Raw genomic sequence first — 8,611 nt, 5'->3', positions numbered from 1 at the left:
TTTGTATTGGATCATGAGGTTGGAAAATTAATGTCTATAAGTAAAGGAATATGATTATGCATGATTTAAATCAAATGTTTATATACGTGGTTAAATATATTCTCTACTGGACAATTGCTCATTCCTATCTAACAAATTTTCAGAACTTGGTGAACCGCAACCACCCAAATGAAGAAGAACCTGTCCAACTCTCTTATTTAAAAAGTCAATGATATTTTGAATGTATAATGTAATTGTTAAACTTTTAATTCATTTTGAAATCATGGGCCCTTTTTTTTTCCATTAAAGACCATGTATTTAATATTGGACACCGTGGGCATTTTGTTAAACTTTCCTTATCTTTTGTAACTATGAATGCTTGAATATATACTTGCAACCTTGAAATTATAGGTCAATTAGAAAGAGAAACTTTAGGATTTGTGGTGAATTTGAGTTGAATATTATACGTACATCTCTGTTGTGTTGGATAGTCTTTAGTTGCTGATTTTTAGAGCATTACAAAAAAAATCATTGTAATTTCAAGAAAAATAGTAGTTTTTACCTAGGAAGCACTTCCCTTAGACCACCAAATACTTAGTCATCCACCATTATTAGTTGACAACATATCATATATCTCTTCATTGCATATCTCTAAGACAATGACTTGAACAAATGTCCCAACTCCTACATTTTCTTCATCTCCTTCACCCAATATATCCTTTAGAGATCTATACACAATCCCCTACTGCTTTGCACAACCAAACATGGTGTGACTCTTGCCTTACCTAGTTGGCCCGTACATCATCATTGTGCATTTAGCCCCCAATTTCACACCATTAATTGAAATATATAATCTCCTTTTGGTTTTCTGAGGAAGATGGTGTACAAGAAGAACAAATTGGAATCTTATAACTCTGTCATAAAGTTTTCTTCTTTTCTTTTTTTCTTTTTGTTCCATTACTATTTGTTTCCTCTTCCTTGTAAACAGTCTTCTTTTTTTTTTCAATCCAAAATTAAAAAAATAAAAAGAAAAAAAACTTGGGTGGCCACTATTTTTTGCAACTGATATATAACATTCCCTCAAAGATTAGTCTTTCAAACTTATTTTGATGCATTCTATTGTTTAACATAAGTACGATTTGGGGCTCATTCAACTTTTACTATCAAAATTTTTGGAAAACCCAAAAGTATCACAAACAACATCATTGATATTTATTCAATCACTGCTTTTTTTTCTTTTTTAACCTATGAACCTAGACAATCAAAAATAAATAGAGAATGGACAACAGGAATGGGTTTTATTTTATCATCTAAAATTGCACCTAAAAATAGCTCATGAACAGGTAATTTAAAAAAATAAAAAATGAAAACTATTAAACTCAATCTGGGCACTACCAAAGCTCATAAATTGATGTGAAACACATGAGCATTGTCCAGTTTTGTTTGAACATTTTGCCAAACACATGGTAAGCAAAAGGGTCAGAAGACAACAACAAAAACAAGCATGGACAGATTTTGTTTGAAAAAATTTTCAGGCACATGGTGAGCAAGAGGGTGAAAAACAACAACAATTACAAGCATAAACCAAACAACAGCAATACATACACTACCATCAACAACAAAAATAACCCCAATAAATTACACTAATTAGAGTGAAATAGGGAAATCTTCATTCTGGCTAAAAAAAAAAAAAAGCCCCAATAAATTACTTGTTCCTTTAATCATTTTAGAGAAACCCATTTCAATCATTGGTTCATTGATTTCAAATAAATCAAAACCCTACACCATAAAAAAGAAAACCATAGAGGTAGAGTGGAATGGGGAAATAGAGAAAGAGAGACAGAAAAACAGAGCCGAGAGGGAGAGAGATAAAGAGAGTAAGAGAAAACCTCAATGTCGAAGCGATGTGATGCAATGCGAGACGAGGAGCTGCGAGGTGAGTGATAGCAGTGGTGGTGTGCGATTGTGGAAGATCAACGGTGAGCGATGGAGGGTAAAGTGATGGTGAGTCATTCGTGAGAGAGAGGGAGGACAAGAGTCAAGAGTCTTGTTTTTGTTTAGGTAGATTGATAAAAACAAATATGAAAAAAGTAAAAGAATAAATGAATTGCCTTCAAATTTGAAAAACTTCCCCACCAAAAGTTTGTTATCAATGCCAACCAAACAAAATTTGGTCGCCTATTGTAGCACTTTTGGCAACTAAAGGTATTTTGGTCACCCTAAAGAAATATTCACCGACCAAATTTTTCATCACCAAAAATAAAAGTAAAATTTATGCTTTTTATTTAGCGATTAAATTATTTTAGTAGACAACAATTACCTTACAACGATTAAAAGTTTTTTAGTTACCAAAAATGAATATTTGCCAACCAAAACTTTGCGCACCAAAGTTTAATAGCATACACTATGCTAGCTTTTTGGTGACTAAATTTATTTTAGTAGGCAAAAACTGGTATACCATGGCTAACAAAAATTTTAGTAGCCTAAAACATGATCTAATGCTGGCTAAAACAATTTTTAGTCGCCAAAAGTCGCATATTTAGTGACTAAATTTTTTTAGTCGCCAATAATTAAGATATAGCTACAAAAAAAATTTAGTAGTTGAAAACCATACACTACAAGAATTTTCACTTTTGGTGACTAAATTTTTAGTCGCCAAAAATCAATTTTTAGTCGCCGAAGGGCTTTAGCGGTTAAATTTTTTGGTCGCAGGATTAGTAGCCGAAGAGTAGTCGGGAAAGCTAATTGGCGACTAAACTTATTTTAGTCGCCAAATGTATTCATTTGCCGACTAAATATTTAGTCGCCAAAAGGTTGGAAAAAAACTTAAATAGCACATTTTCGGCTACTAAAGTTTTAGTCGCTTAAAGTGTTATGTTTTTAGCTATTAAAATTTTAGTCGGCAAATAGTTTGTGTTTTGGCTACTAATATTTTAGTCGGCAAAAGTGTTATGTTTTTGGCTACTAAAGGTTTAGTTGCCTAATGTATTATGTTTTTGGCTACTAAAATTTTAGTCGGCAAATAGTTTGTGTTTTGGCTACTAATATTTTAGTCGGCAAAAATTTTATGTTTTTGGCTACTAAATTTTTAGTAGGCAAAAGTTTTTTTTATTCTTCAGCTTTTGTTTTTAGCTACGAAATATTTTAGTCACCAAATGATTGACTTTTTTTTGCTATAAAACTTTTAGTTGCCAAATGTTTGATTTTTTTTTGCTACAAAACTTTTGGTCACCAAATGTTTGATTGTTCTTTTGGCTACAAAGTTTTTAGTCGCTAAATGTTTGATTTTTTTTTTTTTTTGGCTACAAAACTTTTTGTCGGCCAAACTATTTTTCTAATTTCTTTTTAGCTACTAATTATTTAGTCGCTAAAAACATGATCTTATGTTTTATCACAAAATTATAATTTCTTCACAACCTGTCTATATTTCATACAACCTGTAATACGTATGTAAACAAAATAATACGTATACTATCAATCATTCCACAATCTGCATCCGTATACAAAAAATTAATAACTTTAAATGTCAAAGTCCATACAAACCAACTATTGTCTAAACTAAAATAATAATTCCATACAAAATATAGAATCATACAAAAATCAAAGCCCTCCGTATACAAAATATACTTTCAGAAAAGCAGAGGAAGACATAGTTAGCAGGATTATACAAAAGTGTCAAGTGTCCTCCACAAACAAAAATGTAGACTATCCACAAGTCCATGCCAAAAGCCATCTACAAAAAATAAAAATAAAAAAACAATTGCATCCATTACAAAATATCAATTCAGAAAAACATAGGAAAAAGGCTCTAATGACATGCATTTAAGGTAGAACAATCTATAAAAACATTTTTTTGAAATACAATCATATGTATGTATTATGAAAGATTTATTTCAAACTTGATTTTAATTTACAAATAATACAATTTTAGGAGCATACCTCTTCATAAAATAAATTTTTATGAGTAGAATGTGAAGGTAGTAAATTTATTTTAACTCTTCTTCATTCTCATTTTCCTAATCAAAGTAAAATGATTGAGTAATCTACGGGGTTATCACCATAACCATATCATGCTTTCTTAATACGTTTACCACCCAAATGACCACCGTGTATGATGAAACAATGGCATCATTTACAATGAAAATGTTGAACATTTATTGGATGTCAAATTCTCCCTTTTTCGAATAAGTTTAAGTCGTTTCCGGCTCTAACTCCCAAACTACGTGTTGTAATGACATTCTGTCTGTTTTCAGAAGTCCTATATGTCACGGGGAAGCTGGCCATGACATCCCTATGGTGGGGCCTGTTTCGATTTTTCGTTCCCTTAACGACCTTTTTCGGTTAAGCTTAAGGCATTTTTGGCTCTAACTCCCAACCTACACATGCTAATTACATTCTGTTTGTTGTCACAGGTCCTATTTGTCACGGCGAAGGTGGCCGTGACATCCGTACGGTAGTTCGGGGGCTGATTCGCATTTTTGCCCCCTTAACGCCCTTTTTCGGTTAAGTTTAAGGCATTTTCGACTCTAACTCCCAACCTAAACGTGCTAATTACATTCCAACTGCTATCACAGGACCTATTTTCCACGGGGAAGGTGGCCATGACATCTGTATGGTAGTTTTGAAGCTGTTTCGCATTTTTGCCCCCTTAACGCCCTTTTCGGTTAAGTTTAAGGCATTTTTTGCTCTAACTCCCTACCTACACGTGCTAATTAAATTCCATCTGTTGTCACAGGTCCTATTTGTCATGGGGAAGATGGCCGTGATATCCGTACAGTGGTTCGGGGGCTGATTCGCATTTTCGCCCTCTTCACGCCCTCTTTCGGTTAAGTTTAAGGCGTTTTCGACTCTAACTCCCAACCTAAATGTGCTAATTACATTCTGTCTATTGTCACAGGTCCTATTTGCCACGGGGAAGTTGATTGTGACATCCCTACGGTGGTTCGGAAGCTGTTTCATATTTTCGCCTCCTCAACGCCCTTTTTCAGTTAAGCTTAAAGCGTTTGTGGCTCTAACTCCCAACCTACACGTGCTAATTACATTCTGTCTATTGTCACAGGTTCTATTTGTCATGGGGAAGGTGGCCGTGACATCTGTACGGTGGATCGGGGGCTAATTCGCATTTTCGCCCCCTTAACGGCCCTTTTCGATTAAGTTTAATGCGTTTTCAACTCTAACTCCCAAACTACGTGTGCTAATTATATCCCATCTATTTTTACATGTTCTATTTGTGACAGGGAAGGTGGCCGTGACATTCGTACGGTGGTTTGGGGGTTGTTTCGTATTTTCGCCCTCTTAACGCCCTTTTTTGATTAAGTTAAGGCGTTTTCGGCTCTAACTCCCAACCTACACGTGCTAATTACATTCCGTCTGTTGTCATAGGTCCTATTCATCACAGGGAAGGTGTTCGTGAGAGTCACATAGTGGTTCGGAGGCTATTTTCAATTTTCGCCCCCGAAATGCCCTTTTTTGACTAAGTTTCAAGCATATTCGGCTCTAACTTCCAACCTACAGGTCCGAATTACATTTCGTCAGTTGTCACAAGTCCTATTTGTCATGGGGAAGCTGTCCGTGAGAGCCACATGGTGGTTTGGGGGTTGTTTTGAATTTTAGCCTCCGGAATGCCTTTTTTCAACTAAGTTTAAGGTGTTTTCAGGTCTAACTCCCAGCCTACAAGTCCGAATTACATTCCGTCAGTTGTCACAGGTCCTATTTGTCAAAGGGAAGCTATCCGTGAGAGCCACACGGTGGTTCGGGGGTTGTTTTGAATTTTCACCCCCAGAATGCCCTTTTTCGACTAAAACTCCTGGTGGAGCCTTGCTCCTTGCTCTGACACCGCCCTCCCGCTTTCGCTCTCAACTTTAAACTCTTCTATAGGGTGCTCACTCCCCGTCCTCCATCCTGTCCCCACTCTCACTCCCAATCCCAATCCCGCCCCCACTTTGTGCAACTACAACTAAAACCCTTCTTTAAAATCTAATACTGATTTCCATCAATTGTGGGGGTTAAGGAATCAAAGACCGGTCAAGGTGGAACCACCTGAGGGAGTGAACCAAATAACCTTGATGATTGCTCCTTTAGCCTTCAAGCCACAAGTCCTCCAATGATCTTAAACGAGGGTTCATATCCTTACTTCCAGTCTACGCGATTATGGTGGTGATAAAATTGTAGAGTGTTTCTGTTCATTTGTGTATTCTGGGTATTCTAAACACCAAAAAGTTGATTCCAAATATTTAAAAACTGTTTACACAAAAATGAAAACAATATGAAAACAATGGGTATTTTTGAACTTTTCATTGTTTTTGTTACTGAAATACAAACAATGAAAGAAAAAATGATACCAAACATGTTGGATTTTAAAATTATTTCCTTGTGTACTTCTTGGGCCTACCCTAGGGATGAAAAATCCATGGTAATGCTGATGTATTTTATCCAACTTCCTCATATCTGTTGGTTTGATTATGTTTCTTAACATTTCTTTCATATTACATAGAACTTCAGCATTCCTATGCAAAGAAATGTACAGGCATTACTAAGAGAACACAGTGTTTAGAAAACTGAGTATGAGGGCAAGCACACATCCCATACCCACGTTTATTGAGGTTATCTAATCATAAACCTCTTGCAAGTTACCAATTCTTCACATCAATTACTTTTGGGCAGTACAGAACATATGCTTATAGCAATAGAATATCAGACCAACATTGGTGTGTAAGCATAAACAAACAACATAAGCACAATTCTAGAGTAGCAGGAAAATTAATAGCTAGAACCATTGAAGAAATTAATCTTTAGAAATTTTTAGCAAGCATTTATGATGAGCATTCCACATAATTAAACCTCAAGCAGCAGTTCCAGAACCAGAAAACAAAAAAGAAATGAAAACAAATAGTAGAAAAGAAAAGGTACCACGGCAGATTGAATACCACAATAACGTGGATCTCCAAGAAGGTCAACAAATGATATGTGGTCATCTGACAATCTTGCCCCTCCTGCTTGCTCCTCTATCATAGAATAAGCAATCTACAATTAAATGATAATACAATATTAACCCGCTAGATAATAAACCCATTGTGTTTGTCAGTCCCAAACTGCTTCAAGGAGTGAATATCAGTCACTTCAAGATACAAGACCTCAAACTTATATTAGTCTAATTATGAAAAGCATACTTGAATAAAGAATGAATAACGAAACAAAAGCACAGAAATGTCAAATGAAAGGAGAAACAGTTTCATAATAAAACCAGCCAAGTATAGGTTGGCCCTAAACGTCAAGGGGCTTCTGAGGCCATCAAATCATGAATCTATTCTCAACCGCCTGGGGGGAGGGGGGGTGGGGGGGACGTTATGACCTCTGGATCCAACAGGTGCTGGACTCCTACTGGTAGCAAAAAGGGTTTCTGACTGCACTCATCATATTCCAATTCAGAAAGAGTTTTGCACACAGCATATAACTCATTAGGCCAATAATAAGCATTATTGGACCAACAAGGTAATTGAATTGTAAAACCATGAAAGTGCCACATTATTTTTCTACAAATGTGAAGCTGGGCGTGTACCTTACAATTGAACCCAAAAGGAAAGCAGATTTTTTTTTTTTTTTTAACAAGTCAAATAAGTTCACTGTTAACTTTGGCAAGTCTAGTACTGAATAAAGCATAAAAAAATCAAAGATTACATGATGTCTTTTCCATAAGAAGCTGGAAGCCTAAATTGACTTTCCCCTTCACCCAATAGGAAAAAGGAAAAAAAAAAATCTCCTTTTCATAGCAGTGATATGTCTGAGTAATGCATAAAAATATGATCGACTGAAGCAAAATGCAAATAAAACGAAAAAGGGGGTGAGAAAATGGAAAGAAAAGAAAAACAACAGTCCCATCCAATAATCTTTGATAATGAGGATTGACCTGGGTATCCACAACATTGTTCAACTTGATGCCAAATATATGTTTATATATATATATAAAGAAAAGAAAAACACGCATGAGCAAAGAAAGTCATTCACAGAGGACTTGTTTAATACTGGACCTCAAAAAGGTCATGTATCTAACAATTCACATAATGTATAGCTAAGGAATCAAACAGCATTTATTCATTCAAGCCTACTAAAAATTTAGTTGCATTACAACATATGTACATAGAGGCAGGTATAAGCATTAGACGAAACCTGGCAGCCTGGTCTCATGACAAGAACTGGTCTCCCATGCTTGACTGCATAATTTGACCTATACATTTATGTTTAATAGCAATTAAAACCCATTATTTAGAGATATATCATAAACATTGATGAACAATAATATCCTTAGTTTTGATTCTCAAATTCAGGTCTTTTGTTCTCATTCTCCATTTCAACCCTCTATCTCATTCTCGTAATGTTGTTATGTCTTCACAATTTGAATTCAAAATTAACTCTATCACTTAAGATTTGTTAAAATTAAAACAATTTAATATTTTTTTTAAAAAAAATTAAATAACCTCCATTTGACTTAAATGACGACTCAACCACAACATTAGAAGAGCGAGACAGATAGAACAGAAAATTGGTTGAAATCTGCTTGGTCTATGATTTTGCTCCTATTTTCTTTACATTGGTTGAAATCTTCTTGGTCCATAATTTGTTTTAAACATGATTT

The 8,611-nt window shown here is 35.1% G+C and overlaps 1 long non-coding RNA gene across 1 annotated transcript; it reads right to left on the bottom strand.

Annotated features, from left to right (window-relative positions):
* Window positions 1–3,478: 3,478 nt before the first annotated feature.
* Window positions 3,479–7,922, bottom strand: LOC145794716 (uncharacterized). Its single transcript, XR_014334640.1, has 3 exons — window positions 7,886–7,922; window positions 6,889–7,002; window positions 3,479–3,712 (listed from the first exon to the last, which is right to left on the bottom strand). It is a non-coding gene; the product is annotated as an uncharacterized LOC145794716 (long non-coding RNA).
* Between the last annotated feature and the right edge of the window lie 689 nt (window positions 7,923–8,611).

This window comes from Camellia sinensis, chromosome 7 (assembly GCF_055761805.1).
Source record: "Camellia sinensis isolate YWXY chromosome 7, ASM5576180v1, whole genome shotgun sequence".
Classification (NCBI taxonomy): domain Eukaryota; kingdom Viridiplantae; phylum Streptophyta; class Magnoliopsida; order Ericales; family Theaceae; genus Camellia; species Camellia sinensis.
Note: the sequence above shows the minus strand (reverse complement) of the source record. Positions and strands in the feature narration are given on the sequence as shown.